Source organism: Somniosus microcephalus, chromosome 18 (genome assembly GCF_052327205.1).
Source record: "Somniosus microcephalus isolate GS21.2 chromosome 18, FLI_Smic_1.0, whole genome shotgun sequence".
NCBI classification, from domain to species: Eukaryota; Metazoa; Chordata; class Chondrichthyes; order Squaliformes; family Somniosidae; genus Somniosus; species Somniosus microcephalus.
The window spans coordinates 38,613,272-38,630,913 of NC_141004.1; positions in this window are offsets into that span (position 1 = coordinate 38,613,272).

The window sequence follows — 17,642 nt, forward strand, 5'->3', positions numbered from 1 at the left end:
AAATGGCCGCCCGGCACCTCGCCTTTAAATAGTGCCACCCCCGCCACAGGTAGGCCCCCCTGACCCCGTCAGACATAGCGTCTGACGGTAAGTCAGGGGGCGCTACCAAAGATCGCGGCCGAGGCGTGAACAGGGAGCTGCACACAGCAATGACGTCATCGCCGGTGGCGCAGTACCACGGGGTGCTAACGGTTAGCACCGCCGCTAACCTCCCACTGAATTTCGCAGGAGGCATTGGCGGCACCACGCAAGTTGCTTTGCGCACCGTTAGCGCCCCCTTAGGGCACCGAATTTTCCCCCCTAAGGGTTTTAAGGGTGGATCTCTTTCTAATATTTAGTCAAGTTTTGTATGTAGCATTTAACTTAACTTTGACCTTAACTTGCAGTTTCTTTCATAGTGTTAGGCAGTGGTAAACAAGCTGCCTGCGAGTGGCAGTTGCACAGTTAATTAGATGGCTAGCTCGAACTGGTTACCTGGTAAATACTGTCAGTAGGGGCTGACTCAGGTCTCTGGAATATCTGCTAGTATAAATACAGGTGGCTTTTGCTAGTGCACGGAGTAAGTAGCACGGAGTCTAGTTTGACGGAGTACTGCTTCTACAGAGTACAAAACTCGGGATTCTGTACATTGAGGGAAATGGTGCTGTTCTGGTATTTTAAAAAACAAGGAGCAGTCCGAGAGAGGGAGCATGAGACAGCGATACCTGAGAGCTGAGGTCTAGAGACATTAATTATAATTAATAGTTTAAACAAGATACTAATTAGCTTCTGAAAGAGGGAATAGACATTTTTTAGATCATGAATGGGCAGCTGATACCTGTTGCTTGCAATTCCTGCGCCATGTGGGAACTTCAGGACATTTCATGTGTCTTGGGGGACCATGTGTCTAGGAAGTGTTTCCAGCTGCTTGAGCTCGAGCTCAGGGTTTCCGAGCTTGAGGGCAGCTGGAGTCACTGCAGAGCATCAGGGAGGCTGAGAGTTTCCTGGGCCGTATGTTCCAGGAGGTGGCCACCCTACCGGCAGAGAGAGTTCAGGATAGTAAATGGGTGGCCATCTGGAAGACTAGGAAGAGGCAGGAAGTGCAGGAGTGTTTGGGGTATGTGTCACACTCATTAGAGACTGCTGAGGGTGATGACACCTTGAAGGAGTGCAGTCCAGACCATGGCACCAATGGGCAAGGGACTGCATGGGGGGGGAACAGCAAAGCGTAGAAATGCAGTCATTATAGGAAGTTCCATAGTTAGGGGGACAGACAAGCTTTTCTGTAACCGTCACAGTGAGTCCCGCATGGTGTGTTGCCTCCCTGATGCCAGGGCAAAGGACATCACAGAGAGGGTGCAGAATATTCCCTTCGTATTCATGACCATCTTCAAGAAAGATGACAAATCCGATTGCGGTAATTACAGAGGCGTCTCCCTGCTGTCTGCCAGAGGGAAAGTCATTGCAAGAATCTTCCTCAATCGCTTTCTCCCAGTGGCTGAAGAGCTCCTCCCAGAGTTCCAATGCGGATTCCGCCCACTAAAGGGCACAATGGACATAATCTTCACCGCACGTCAACTACAAGAGAAATGCAGGGGGAAGGGAGTGAGCCAAGAGTAGAAATAGGAAGATGGGGAGGATCAATGCGTGGCTTGAGGCATGATGCAGGAGGGAGGGCTTCAGATTCTTGGGGCAGGAGGCACCTATTCAAAAGGGGCGAGTTGCACCTCAACAGGACTGGGACCAGTGTCCTCGCAGGGAGGTTCACTAGTGTGGTTGGGGAGGGTTTAAACTAAATTGGTAGGGGAGTGGGCACCAGCATATAGAAGTAGAAAAGAGGAATGAGGTGCATAAAGAAAGGAGAGTGTTGAATAGTACTAGAGAAGGAAGTAACACCATATTAGATAGGAGCAGACTAAGAAGAGCTACAAGGAATACAAAGACAGGTATGTAAATACACATAGTATGGTGAATAAGGTTGGTGAGTTACAAGCACAAATTAGCCATGTGGGAATATGATGTAGTGACAATAACGGAAATGTGACTTAAAAATGGTGAGGACTAGGTGCTTAATATTCATGGATACAAGATGTTCAGAAAAGATAGGGAAGGAAAAAAGGGAGGTGGGGTGGCAGTACTGATTAGGAAAAACATTGTAGTGTTAGAAAGAGAGGATGTCCTTGAGGGGCCAAGGACAGAATCCATTTGGTTAGAGTTGTGAAGCAAAAAGGTTATGATCACGCTATTGGGGGTATTTTATAGGCCTCCAAATAGTGAGAGAGAGGTAGAGGAGCAAATCTGCAGGGAAATCCCAGATGTGCACGAGCTGTTGGGGGACTTTAATTATCCAAATATCGATTGGGATAATGTTAGAGTAAAGTGAAAGGAGGGCGAGGAATTTCTGAAATGTGTTCAGGAGAACTTCCTTGACCAGTATGTTCTTGGCCCAACTAGGAAGGAGGCATTGCTGGATCTGGTGCTGGGGAATGAGGTGGGCCAAGTGGGCCAAGTGGACCAAGTGTCTGTGGGAGAACACTTGGGTAAGAGTGATCATCGTATCATAAAGTTTAGATTAGTAATGGAGAAGAGCAAAGAACAATCTAAAGTAGAACTTCTAAATTGGAAGACGGCTAACCTCAATGGGATGAGAGGGGATCTAGCCAGGGTAAAATGGAACCAAAGATTGACAGGAAAAACTGTAATGGAACAATGGGTGATCTTTAAGGAAGAGATGTTTCAGGTACAGGCTAGGTACATTCCAACAAGAGGGAAAGGTAGGGGAACCAAAGCCAGAGCTCCTTGGATGACAAGGGAGATAGAGAATATGATGAAACAAAAAAAGAGGGTGTATGATGCATGTCAGGTGAATTCTTCAAATGAGAACCAGGCCAAATACAATAAGTTGAGACAGGAAGTGAAGAGGAAAATAAGACTGGCAAAGAGAGAATATGAGAGTAGAATGGCGGTTAACATAAAAGGGAACCCAAAAATCTTCTACCGGCATGTAAATAGTAAGCGGGTAGTAAGAGGCGGGATGGGGCCTATTAGAGACAAAGAAGGTGATATATGCTTAGAGACACAGGGCAAGGCTAGAATACTTAATGAGTACTTTGTATTGGTATTTACTAAGGAAGAGGATGCTGACAAAATATTGGGAGAAGGCAGAGATGGTAGAGGTAATGGATGGCGTGAAAATTGATGGGCAGAATGTACTGGAAAGGCTGGGTATGCTTAGACTGGATAAGTCGCCTGGTCCGGATGGCTTGTATCCCAGGTTGCTAAGGAATGTGAGGGTGAAGATAGTGGAAGGACTTGCCATAATCTTCCAATCTTCCCTAGATATGGGGGAGGTGCCTGAGGATTGGAAAGTGGCAAATATGACACCATTGTTCAAGAAAGGGTGTAAGGACAATCCTAGTAACTACAGGCTGGTCAGTTTAACATCAGTGGTGGGTAAAGTTTTAGAAACAATAATCAGGGAAAAAATGAACAGGCACTTGGAGAAGTTTAAGTTAATTAAGGAGAGCCAGCAGGATTTGTAAAAGGCAGATTGTGTTTGACTAATCTAATTGAATTTTTTGATGAAGTAACAGAGAAGGTTGATGAAGGGAATGCAGTGGATGTTGTCTATATGGAGTTTCTGAAGGCATTTGACAAAGTACCACATAAAAGGCTGGTTAACAAAATTGAGACTCAGAATAGGAGGGTCTGTGTCAGCTTGGATAAGAAATTGGCTTAAGGACAGAAAACAGCGAGTCATGGTAAATGGTTGTTTTTCAGACTGGAGGATGGTAGACAATGGTGTTCCCGAAGGGTCAGTGCTAGAACCACTGCTTTTTTCATATATATATAATATATGACTTGGATGTTGGAATACAGAAGCTGCGATTCTGCCGGCACTCAGAGGGCGGGTTCGGAGGCGGGTCCACTGTCAAAATCGAAATGATTGACGGCGGGTTTGGAACCCGCCTCCATGTAAGTTTCTAAACTGTCGGATCTGCGATTTGAGAGAAGACCCGACACCAAGTGGCAGGGGAGGCATTTAGGATAGTTAACTGCTTATTAAGTGCTTGTTAAATACTATTTTACCAGCCTTTTTGTATTTTTAACGGGCTTCACGTCGTTCAGAGATCACGTCAGGTAATTATGTCAGATGTTCAATCAAGCTAAATTGATCACAGCTGCAACTGCAGTATAAAATCTAACCTTTCACATCTGTTCACTTTCCAATGTCAGAAGTTGCTGATTTCAGGATTGCGAAGACACATTTGATCTGTCTTGAGGCTGTAAGTGTGTGGTGTAAATTCTAAATGCACTGTCATCTCCTTGGAATAACCTCTCTCCCCATCGATTGATTGCTTCTAACATCTCATCCTCAACTGCCATATATAACAGCAGAATGGGAACCATTTATACTCTCACCCTGGTCCTCAGAATCGGAAGATAATCAGCCGCAGCAGCAGCAGAACCAGGCTTATCAGGCAAAGCATATGGGATCTTGGGCTTCATAAATAGAGAAGGCCCAGAAATTCGGGTCGGGGGCTTCCCGCGGGTGCAAGCCTCCGACTTGCACTTACCTTGCGTGCCGGCTGTTGAGCTGTGGGCCCACGTGGGATTCCGATCCTGGGCCTCCTCCAACTGCCGGCGCGCAGTGCTTGCGTATCCCAGGGGCGCAGTTAGTTCGAAGCGTCCCCTGGGATCACGTGGGCCATGGAGAGCCAATGGTAGCAGGGAATGCTTCATTCATAAATTTGACAAGAAGAGCTGTCAAACCTATAAATACTATAAGCCCCAAAACATAACTAAAACTTCAAATACATTATTTTTTAAATCACATTTTTAAAATAACTATAAATGACATGAAATGACTTTTAAACAATCATTTAAATTTTTGAAAAAATTAATTACATTTTCTAACGGGGCTAAAAATAAACTTACCTTTCTTTAAAGTATTTAAAAATAATAAACCTGTGGAAAAAATGTTTTAATTTTAATTAATTCACCACTTACCTTGTTAAAAGCAGGCCCTGCGCCTGCTTTTTAAAAGTGTAACTGCTGGAGACTTATCCTCCCGGAGAAACCTGCAAAAAAAACGTAAGTTCGATGCGCATGCGCTGCCTCTCCGCCGCATGCTTTCCACCTGTCAACCACTTCTTTCAAGGGAACAGAAGGTCCGGTTTCCCGCGCATGCGCAGTGCATGCACAAAACCGACACTTTCGTTGGGCCTACGCGTGAGTACCCAGCGCGTACTCACGCATGGGGACCCGAATTTCTGGGCAATTAAGTACAAAAACAGGGAAGTTATGCTGTACCTTTATAAAGCTCTGGTTAGGCCACAACTAGATTATTACGTCCAGTTCTGGTCACCACACTTTAGGAAGGATGTGAAGGTCCTTGAGAGAGTGCAGAGGAGATTTACCAGAATGGTTCCAGGGATGAGGGATTTTAGCTAAAAGGTTAGGTTGGAGAAGCTGGGGTTGTTCTCCTTGGAGCAAAGGAGGTTGAGGGGAGATTTGATAGAGGTACACAAGATTATGACGGGTTTGGATAAGGTAGACAGAGAAAGGCTGTTCCCATTGGCTGATGGTACAAGGACTAGGGGACACAGATTTACGGTTTTGGGCAAGAGATAAAGGGGGGATGTGAGGAAGAACTTTTTTATGCAGCGAGTGGTAATGACCTGGAACTCACTGCTGATGAGGGTGGTGGAAGCGGAGATGATCAATGATTTCAAAAGGAAATTGGATAAGCACTTGAGGGGAATAAACTTGCAGGGCTACAGGGATAGAGCGGGGGAATGGGACTGACTGGATTGCTCTACAGAGAGCTGGCATGGACTCAATGGACCGAATGGTCTCCTTTTGTGCCGTAATGACTCATTGACATTAAGCTGACTGGTCTATAATTCTCTGGACATGTTTTATCTCCCTTCTTAAATACAGGTATAACGTTAGCTAGCTGCCAGTCCTCTGGCACTACACCTTTGTCTAACAAATTATTAAATATATCTAATAGTGCCTCTGTTATCTCTTCCCTAGATTCTTTTAAAATGTGCAGATTCAATCCATCCGGAGCAGGGGTTTTATCCTCTTTGAGTTTGATTAGTTGATTTAATATTTCTCCTCTTTTTACTTTAAATGCGGTTATATCATTTTTAATCTTATCTTCTGATGTCACGTCCACCTAATCCATCTCCCTGGTAAATGCTGAAGCAAAATAATTATTTAATATTTCTGCCATTTCACTATTGCTGCCTATGATTTTATCTTGACCTTCCCTTGGTGGCCCTATTTCCATACTGACTTTCTTTTTTTTATTTATGTGCCTGTAGAATATTTTACTATTTTGTTTTACGTTCTTTCATAATTTAATTTCATAGTTCCTCTTTGCCTTTCTAATTATTTTTTTGACTTCTCTCCTGGGGGGGAGAAATTCGGTATCGCCCCGTTTGGGGTGCAATTATCAGCCGGGTGCAAAGTTTAGCGCGTGGCGCTAATTATCACCTCCAACTGCAAACTTGGCTTCTAACACCCCTGGAGGTGATTGGAGCGCTAAATCAGGCGCAACACACCTCTCTTAAGGCGCTAACACTGAGGAGCGAGCGCTGGCAAAGCTCATGTGATGTCAGTCAGCAAACACAGACATAGAAACATAGAAACATAGAAGATAGGAGCAGGAGAAAGCCATTCGGCCCTTCGAGCCTGCTCCGCTATTCAATGAGATCATGGCTGATCATTCAAATTCAGTACCCTGTCCATGCCTTCTCCCCATATCCCTTGATCCCTTTAGCCTTAAGAAATATATCCAACTCTTTTTTGAATATATTTAATGAACTGGCCTCCACCGCCCTCTGTGGCAGAGAATTCCACAGGTTCACCACTCTCTGGGCGAAGAAATTCCTCCTCATTTCAGTCCTAAATGGCTTACCCCTTATCCTTAGACTATGACCCCTGGTTCTGGACTCCCTGGCCATCATAAACATCCTTCCTGCATCTAGTCTGTCCAGACCTGACAGAATTTTATAGGTTTCGATGAGCTCCCCTCTCAATCTTCTAAATTCCAGTGAGTATAAGCCCAATCGACACAATCTCTCCTCATACGTCATTCCTGCCATCCCAGGTATCAGCCTGGTGAATCTTCGCTGCACCCCTTCCATGGCAAGAACATCCTTCCTCAGGTAAGGCGACCAAAACTGCACACAATACTCAAGGTGTGGTCTCACCAAGGCCCTGTACAACTGTAGCAAGACATCCTTGTTCCTGTACTCGAACCCTCTTGCTACGAAGGCTAACATACCATTTGTGGTAAACCACTGTTTGTATTCCACTGTGTACATGCCTGGACATGCCTCGGCTGACTCCTCCCACAAGTCCTAGTATAAAGGTGACTGCTCCCCAGCCCTTTGTATTTCTGGACCGGTCGACCACTCGAGGCAGACCTTCATTCTTTTGTTAATAAAAGCCTTTAGTTACTCTCTTAACTCTCAGTCTTTTATGAGTAATTGATAGCGCATCAATTTTATTAACAAAATTTTTATAATGGAGAAGATCCTCACACCAGCATGCCTGGACTTAGATCATCGGGGGGCGGACTCATCCACCAAGTTTACTCACTGGCTTAAGTGTTTCGAAAAATTCCTGACCGCCTCCGCAGCAATCAAATCGGACGAGGACAAACTGGATGTCCTGACCTCCAAAGTGAACCACCGAGTGTACTCGGTCATCCAAGACGCGACCTCGTACGCGGACACTATCAAGCTCCTCAAGGACCAGTACACGCGCCCAGTGAACGAAGTGTACGCCAGGCACCTTCTGGGGAGTCGTAAACAACAACCTGGGGAATCGAGCGTGGAATACCTTCAGGCACTGTCTGTGCTTGGCCGGGCCTGTGGTTGTAAGGATGTAAAGGCCGCCGTGTACACAGAGGAACTTATCCGGGACGCTTTTGTAGCGGGCCACAGATCCAATTACACCCGACAGCGACTGTTGGAGCAGAGTGACCTCGACCTCAACAAGGCCTCTGAACTCGCACTATCATTGGATGCAGCCTACCGGGGCATGGATGCCTACTCCTCTGCACCGTGGACGCCGCGGGGAATGACAGCCTGGGACACGGTAGGACCGCCTCATAGCGCCGTGCCACCCCAGCCACACCCCAGCAACGGCCCAACTACCGCAGCAGTGTCCCAAGGCCAGACAGCAGTGCCCCAAGGCCAGAAATGCTACTTCTGTGGCCAGGCAAAACACCCCAGAGCGCGCAGCCCGGCGAAAAACGCGATCTGCTCGGGCTGCGGGAAGAAGGGACACTACGCTAACGTCTGCAGGGCCAAAGCCACCCCGAACCCCAGCAGCGCCGCGTGTGGGCCATGCGGGCCGCCATCTTGGGCCTCCCCGGCCATGTGCAAACCACCGGTACAGCAGCCATTTTGGACGCCTCCAGCCACATGGGGATCATGGACGCCGCCATCTTGGACGACAGCCGGAACGCAGCAGGCCCCCAACACCGCCTCATCTGATACCCGCAGCGACACACCGACCCCTACGCTGGCATCCGTTACACTGGACCAAGCGAGACCGCACCAGCTGGCCAGTTCCACAATGGACATTAAGGTAAATGGCCACGATACAATCTGCCTTTTTGACTCTGGGAGCATGGAGAGCTTCATCCACCCCGACACGGTGCGGCGTTGCTCTCTCCCAGTCCTGCCTGTGCACCAGCGGATTTCTATGGCCTCCGAGTCCCAGTCGGCGGACATCGGCGGCTACTGCGTAGTGACACTCGTAGTAGACGGGACCGTGTACGATCATTTTAAACTTCTGGTCCTGCCCGACCTCTGCGCTGCCGTCCTGCTGGGGTTAGATTTTCAGTGCCACCTTAAAAGTGTTACGATGGCGTACGGTGGACCCCTACCCCCACTCACAGTCCGCAGCCAGCAGCTCCCAAATTGCCCGCCGCGCACCAGGTGCAACCTCTCCACACTCAGAGTCACCCCCCCCCCACTGTTTGCTAACCTCACCCCCGACTGTAAGCCCATCGCCACAAAGAGCAGGCGATACAGTGCCGGGGACAGGGTTTTCATTAAAACCGAAGTGGAGCGGCTCCTGAAGGAAGGGATTATTGAGGGCAGCACCAGCCCCTGGTGAGCCCAGGTTGTGGTCGTTAAGACCGGCGAGAAGCAGCGCCTGGTCATCGACTACAGCCAGACAATAAATCGCTACACCCTGCTGGACGCCTACCCACTCCCCCGCATAGCTGATATGGTCAACCAGATCGCGCAGTACCGCATCTTCTCGACCATTGACCTGAAATCAGCGTACCACCAGCTCCCTATCCGCCCTGAGGACCTCCAGTATACTGCCTTTGAGGCAAACGGCCGCCTCTACCACTTCCTTAGGGTTCCCTTTGGCGTCACCAATGGGGTCTCCGTCTTCCAAAGGGAGATGGACCGGATGGTAGATCAAAATGCGTTGCAGGCCACTTTCCCATATCTGGACAATGTGACCATCTGCGGCCGTGACTTGCAGGACCATGACGCAAACCTCGAAAAATTCCTCCGCACCGCCCAACTCCTGAACCTGACATATAACAAGGAGAAGTGCATATTCCACACAAACCGCCTCGCCATCCTTGGCTGTGTTGTGGAACACGGAGTCATCGGCCCCGACCCCGACTGGATGCGTCCCCTTATGGAACTCCCACTGCCCCACTGCCTCAAGGCCCTGAAGAGGTGCCTAGGGTTTTTCTCCTATTATGCCCAGTGGGTCCCCTACTATGCGGACAAGGCCCATCCGCTGATCAAGTCCACCTCTTTTCCCTTGACGGCAGAGGCCCGCTTAGCCTTCCACCGTATCAAGGAAGACATTGCCAAAGCCACCATGCACGCAGTGGACGAATCCATCCCCTTCCAGGTGGAAAGCGACGCGTCCGACTTTGCCCTGGCCGCTACCCTCAATCAGGCGGGGAGACCCGTGGCCTTCTTTTCACGAACCCTCCAAGGCCCAGAGACCAGACACTCCGCTGTTGAGAAGGAGGCCCAGGCGATTGTGGAGGCTGTGCGTCATTGGAGGCACTACCTGGCCGGAAAACGATTTACCCTGCTCACTGACCAACGTTCAGTTGCTTTCATGTTTAACAACAAGCAGAGGGGCAAAATCAAAAATGACAAGATCTTGAGGTGGAGAATCGAACTTTCCACCTACAATTACGAGATCTTGTACCGGCCCGGGAAGCTCAATGAACCCCCGGATGCGCTATCGCGTGGCACCTGCGCCAGCGCGCAGATCGATAGACTGTGGGCCCTCCACAATGACCTCTGCCACCCGGGGGTCACCAGGTTCTTCCACTTCATCAAGGCCCGCAACCTGCCTTACTCTTTTGAGGAGGTCAGGACCATGACCAGGGACTGCCAAGTCTGCACTGAGTGCAAACCGCACTTTTATAGACCAGACAGGGCCCACCTGGTAAAAGCCACTCGCCCCTTCGAGCGCCTGAGCGTTGATTTTAAAGGGCCTCTCCCCTCCTCCGACCGCAATGTGTACTTCCTCAATATTATTGATGAGTACTCCCATTTCCCGTTCGCCATCCCCTGCCCGGACATGACCAGTGCCACGGTCATTAAATGTCTGAACGACCTCTTCACCCTGTTCGGTTTCCCCAGCTATATCCATAGCGACCGGGGCTCATCGTTTATGAGCGACGAACTCCGTCAGTACCTGCTAACTAGGGGTATTGCCACAAGCAGGACCACCAGTTACAACCCCCGGGGGAACGGACAGGTGGAAAGAGAAAATGCGACAGTTTGGAAGGCCGCCCTGCTAGCCTTAAAGTCTAGGGGCCTTCCAACCTCCCGCTGGCAGGATGTGCTCCCCGATGCGCTCCACTCTATTCGGTCACTGCTCTGCACTGCCACTAACGCCACCCCTCATGAGAAAATGTTTGTCTTCCCAAGGAAGTCCACATCGGGGACATCGCTACCGCCATGGCTGACGTCCCCAGGGACGGTCCTACTGAGAAGGCACGTGAGGACCCATAAAACGGACCCCCTGGTCGAGAGGGTCGACCTCCTCCACGCCAACCCCCAGTATGCTTACATTGCATACCCGGACGGGCGGGAGGACACAGTCTCCATAAGAGACCTTGCACCCTCGGGGGCCGCAGTAACCCACTACTCACTACCACCACCCCCCCCCACGATCCGATATCCAGCCCCAGCAGACGGCAGGCCTGGGCCCCGCGACCCGCTCGACATCTACGAGGACGACACGCCTGTGCCACAGCCCACGCAGGACTCGACGCCGGAAGCTCCACTACACCTGCCGTCGCCACGCCTATCACAGCGGCAGACAAGACCTCCGGAGAGACTCCAATACACTAACTTTTAATACACTTCACCCCGCCGGACTCAATTTTAAACAAGGGGTGAATGTGGTAAACCACTGTTTGTATTCCACTGTGTACATGCCTGGACATGCCTCGGCTGACTCCTCCCACAAGTCCTAGTATAAAGGTGACTGCTCCCCAGCCCTTTGTATTTCTGGACCGGTCGACCACTCGAGGCAGACCTTCATTATTTTGTTAATAAAAGCCTTTAGTTACTCTCTTAACTCTCAGTCTTTTATGAGTAATTGATAGCGCATCACCATTTGCCTTCTTAACCGCCTGCTGCACCTGCATGCTTACCTTCAGCGACTGGTGCACAAGAACACCGAGGTCTCTTTGCACTTCCCCTTCTCCCAATCTATTGCCATTCAAATAATAATCTGCCTTCCTGTTTTTGCCACCAAAGTGGATAACCTCACATTTATCCACATTATAGTGCATTTGCCATGTTTCTGCCCAATCACCCAACCTGTCCAAATCGTACTGGAGTTTCACGACATCCTCCTCACAGCTTACCCTCCCGCCCAGCTTTGTGTCGTCTGCAAATTTTGAGATATTACATCCAATTCCCTCGTCCAGATCATTAATATATATTGTGAACAGCTAGGGTCCTAGGACCCCAGCTGGCGCCGGTCAGATCTTAAAGGGGAGGGTTGATCTTGCTCTCCATCCACACCCTGCTCATTGCAGCCTTGAATCTCAGCCTGGAGAGACCTGTACATCAAATCTGTTGGAAAGAACAATGGAGAGACCCAGGGAAAGAGCTCAGAGTGCAGCCCCCATAGTCTCTTCTAAATTGATGCAAGGAAGGTCAAATCAAAATGAACCTGCAAAGTGCTGCTCAGTACCCAAAACTCCTTCACACAGCATTAAATCTCTCCAGAAGTCTCGCTCTCTCAGAATGGGTGGTGCAAAAATGTCGCCGACAAAAAAAGGCAGGAAGCGGTCGCCTTTAAATGTCGCTCCCCCAATCCCTTCCCGACTGCAAAACCCTCCCCTCAACCTGTCGTTGCTAGCAGCAGGCAGAAAGGCAGGGAGAGCCACTCAATAGCCAGTCCGGGGCGCTACTGGGCCGTTGCACGCTTGACTGATGTCACAATCTGCGGGCGCAGGAGATTGTGACAGTAGTGTTTAGCGCCGCCGCAAAATGTCTGGTCAACTTCGCGAGCAGCGCAAACATCGCCTCTTAGGGCACTAACGGGAGGCGCAAAGCAACCAAATTTCCCCCCCCACCCCGGTCTCTTCGTATATTCCATTGTCATGCTTTCTCCTGCTGTCCATGTACTTAGTATATATCTCTTTCCTAACCCTCAATTTTTCCCTTTTGTCTTACTTCATCCATGGTGTCTCATTAGTGTTCAGTTTGTTCTTGTTTTATAGCAGAATATATTTTTCCTGGGCTCTGTTGAACATGGTTTTAAACATTTCCCATTGCTGTTCTACATCATTGCTTGGCAATATTGTTGTCGATTTTATTTTCACAAGTTCTATTCTGAGCCTCTCAAAATCAACTTTTCTCCAATCTATTACCTTGGTCTTTGTCAGTTTTATGTCCTTCTCAATTATTATCCTAAACTGTATTATATTATGGTCACTATTGCTTAGAAATCCATTCCTTTTACATCTCTTATCTGCTCTGGTTCATTCCCCATTACTAGATACAGCAGTGAATCCTCCCTTATTGGGCTTCTTACATATTGAGTTAGAAAGGAGTCCTGTACACATTGTAGGAACTCCATTTCCTTATCCCCCTTACCTACCTCTTCTGGTGAATGAATTTTGGGGTAGTTGAAATCTCTCATGATATTATTCTATGTTTTTTACTCATTTCCCTAATTTGTTTGCATATTTCTTCCCCCACCTCCCTTCCACTATTAGGTGTTTTGTAGATTACCCCTATTAGTGTGATTGATCCTTTATTATCTTTTATCTCTATCCACATGAATTTGATTTCTGTCTTACTGATGGCTGTGTTACTTTTTTCTACTGCCATTGTGTTATCTCTAATAAGTACATTTTCTCTGCCTCCCCTTTTTTTCTCTCTATCTTTGTTAAATATGTTATACCCTGCAATTTTTGATTCACTGTCCTGATTTTACTGTAGCCCTGTCTCCGTAATCCCTACTATATATGGTTCCTCGCAATGTATTATCACCTCCAGTTCCCCAGTTTTATTATGGGCACCGTGTACATTGCTGTACAGATAGTTTAACTCATTTTTAATTGCCATTCTTCTCACTTGATTTTTAATCATCTTTTTACACTCCTATTCTATAACTCTATCAATGATTTGGATGAGGGGACCAAATGTAATATATCCAAGTTTGCTGATGATACAAAGCTGGGTGGGAATGTAAGTTGTGAGTAGGATGCAGGAAGGCTTCAAGTGAAGGGATAATTACTAGTCCTAGCCCTTTTCGGGCTACCCCAGATCAGGCGTATTCCCCAGACGTTCATCTTCAACTAAAGTTAGAGATAGCCGAATTCTATAAGACACTTAATTTGGTCTAAAGGTCCAGGCTATCTCTCTCTAAAGGAAAGGAATGATGTAAATATGTTACCATCCTCCAGATAGCACTTTTAATAAGTTTAACTAGACTGTAACCGTCCGGATATTATGAGGGTCTGGAAAACCCCCCCAGAATTCTGCAACTCCTTACAAAAGAGTGTACAGAAATTGAGTTTGCGAGTTTGATACAGAAATACTATTTGAGACAATTATAAAAATATATAGATTTATTTAAGAGCCGACATACATTTAACAGCTTGTGAGTCAATTGCGACTTTAACAGTTCAAAATACAAATACCTTACATTTCTTATCCTCAGAGATCCTTATTCTCAAATCTTAACTTCGTTATATTTATACATTTCTTATTATTCTTAATCCAGAATATCCACCAAAATCAAATAAGAGTACCTTTTTGATACCCGAGACTCAAAAGAATTTAAAACTTACAGAGCGTGCCTCTGAAGTTGAGAATCACTTGCCCTTTCCAGCGACTTCTGACTTTCCATCTGAAAAGCTCTGTTTTTATACCTTTTTTAGTGGTTTATTCTTTGAAGTTTTCTGCTGATGTAAGCTAATTGTCTCTAGTCATCTTCTGTTGAATTCTTTTCTATTCTTACTGTCAATTTAGCTGTTGACTCTCAGAATCTTCTCTGCTGTATAAGTGTTTCAAAACTTATCATTAAAACAATATGACAGTAGTATTTATTTGATGTCATTCTTATTGAAGTTCTTTCATTCAATTTCTAAATTTGAAAGCAGACGTCGTGACTCCTATGTGTTCCATTTTCAATACAAACACAATGTGATTGCTTGGTGTATCTACAAAGTGCTCTGTTGGAATCTTTTACAACATGTAAATCAAAGACACTTCAACTAGGGTGTTTGTTGCATTTCTTAGCTACTTCAATTGGTTGCATATAATATGAGACAGATTTCTCCCCAGAAAGATGGGATAGACGAGGGGCTAGACCTCCAAAAGAAAGTGAAGGACAGTGGACTCCCTATGGGGACAGCTTTTACACTGGCCAAAACTATCAAAGAACCATGGGAGGGTACCGAGAAAACCGAAATTGGGATCAAAAAGATTCCTGGCAGAACCAATGTCCACCTCAACAGGAGGATCGTCAAGTAAGTAAAGGGTCCAACAAACCCCCTTGGGGATCTGGAAAACATGAAATCCCCAAGAGGGAGGAAAAAAAATCAGTTAAAATAATTAAAGATAAAGTAGCAAATGAAGCTCAGGATCCTGAGGGTGAACAATCCCAGGATTGAAGGCCTGGCTCCCAGCCAGGGCCTTTTGAATTCCCCTATGCCTTGGCAACCTTGCCCACAAACACACAAGTGAAAGCCATGTTTGATACGGGAGCTGATTACACTGTAATAAATCCTGCAATTATAAAAACTAAGTGGACAGGTTTGGGAAGCCCAATTTGTAAAAAATCATTAGGGGGATTCACACAAGACAAAGCCAAAATAATTAATTTTTACAAGATACCGATTACTATATATGGAATCACGTTGACCCTAGATGTAGGACTGGTACCACAATTGGCCTGTTCCCTCATTATAGAACAACCAAACATGAAACATTACCTTAAAATTTCAACCAAACCTGTAGAAGCATCCACAGACCAAGATGACAGGGAAAAACATATTCGAACACAGCTTGATCGAACTTGCCTAGAGGGGGGAGGCAAAGACCTTCTCAAGAAACTCATGAATAAATACTATCCTTATCTACAACTCCATCCAAATCAATGTGCAAAGATAGAGCATCTTCCCATCATGGAGGATGATGATACGGAGGAGAGAATCAGACAAATACCTATGAGACCGCTTACAGAATAACATCAAGTTATTTACTGTGATGGATCGTCAATGATGATTAAAAAAGAGACATCCCAACAATCCTCAGCTGGGATGGGGATAGTAGTAAGGACTTTGAGATTCCGATTCTTTTTATCCAGAAGAATTACTGTCTATACCCCTTGGCCATAAGACAGCGCAATATGCTGAAGCTGCAGCATTACGCTATGCTTTAGAGAAAGCAGACCTTATTAAACCCACACTGTGGGAAGATATGCTCCGTTCGAGAATGGAGAAAAAGAATTGTCAGGTGATTCATGTAAATGGGCATACCACTGGGACAGTACACTCAAAAGGAAACAGCCTTGCAGACGAACAAGTGAAACGTTTGGTCTGCATGACACCCCCTCAAGAGGGGTCTGACAATGTTAGCGTAATCACTAGGGGAGAATGGGCAGCTAATCAGGATGAGGAACTGATTCAACTATTAGACCCGACAAAAGAGAATCCACCAGGATATCCACCAAAGTAATTTTACTCAGAAACCACTACGGGTATTGTACTAGTTAAGTTGCCCAAAGGAAACCGAGAGGTACCCCTGAGACACAAACGAGAACAGCTTGTAAAAGAAGCTCATGAGGGCATAAGTCAAGCACATTGTGGTGCCAGAACAACATTCTGCAAATTGACCCCCTTATATTGGTGGCCAGGCATGCTTAAGGCCTGTAAAACATACGTGGCAAATTGTGAGCCATGCTATTTAACCAATAAGTCATCACTAATTAAGCCACCACCATTGGCTCCTGTGAAAGCTGATGAGCCAATGGGAAAATTCTTTATTGACTTTATTGGACCACTTCCCCCATCTTTGGGATATAGACATGTTCTCATTTGTGTAGATGGATGCACTTCCTTCTGCTGGCTGGTCCCCACAAAAACTGTTTTGGAAAACGCAATCGCCAATGCTATTACTGACATAATTACTGTAGCTGGTGCACCCAAAATCTTACACTCCGATCAAGGTGGAGCCTTTGTCTCCAAGGTCTTCAAAGACTACTGCGAACAAAGGGGGATTGGGTTAGAGCACAGCACGCCATGTCATGTGCAATCAGCGGGGCTGGTGGAATTTAAAAACCAGGAAGTAAAAAAGCTATTGGTCAAACTGTTGAGAATCAGGGGAAATAAGTGGACCACCGTCATTCCAGAGGTGCAGCTATCACTTAATAATGTGCCCGCATCTGCATCAGGAGGGACAGTGTCCCCTATAACTCCATATTATCTGATGTATGGAGTTGAGATGCATACACTGCATACCCATAATTCTTTAATTGCCTCTACACTCTCTGATTCCTTGACCTGACAGCGACAGTTAGATTAAAAAAAAGAAGTAACAGAGGAGATTCATCAAATTGATCAGAGGATAAGGGAGGCAACTAGGCAGAAAATATTGACAAACAAATCATGGCAACCCCTAGTAGGAGAATGGGTACAGGAAAATAAGTTCGAGCAAAAACCTAGTTTAAGACCGAAGTGGAAAAAACTTGTTCAAATACATTCTGTTATTAACAAAAGAACAGTTAAAATACATATTAATCAGCCGAATGGCAAGCATATTCTTAAAACAGTCTCCATAGACAATCTCAAAAGATGTCCTGTGGGATACCGAAACGGAGGAATAATATAAGGTGCAGTCGTACACTATCTTTCAAGACCCAGCTTGGAGCATGACACAGGAAATGGATGCGATCGAATCACTGATGACGGTCAGTCAGATGGTGTCGCCAACTCCTCCACACGATGCTTGGCAATGCCTCAGGAATTGGATTCGCGAAAAGCCACAACCGAAACAAGGAAAGATCAGCGAGTTACTTCAACGAAGGAGGAAAACACTGTGGACGAAGAAGGAATCAACTGAGCGCCTGGCAAGGCCTTTACGAAAACAAGAATCTGTCCACACACTGGATCG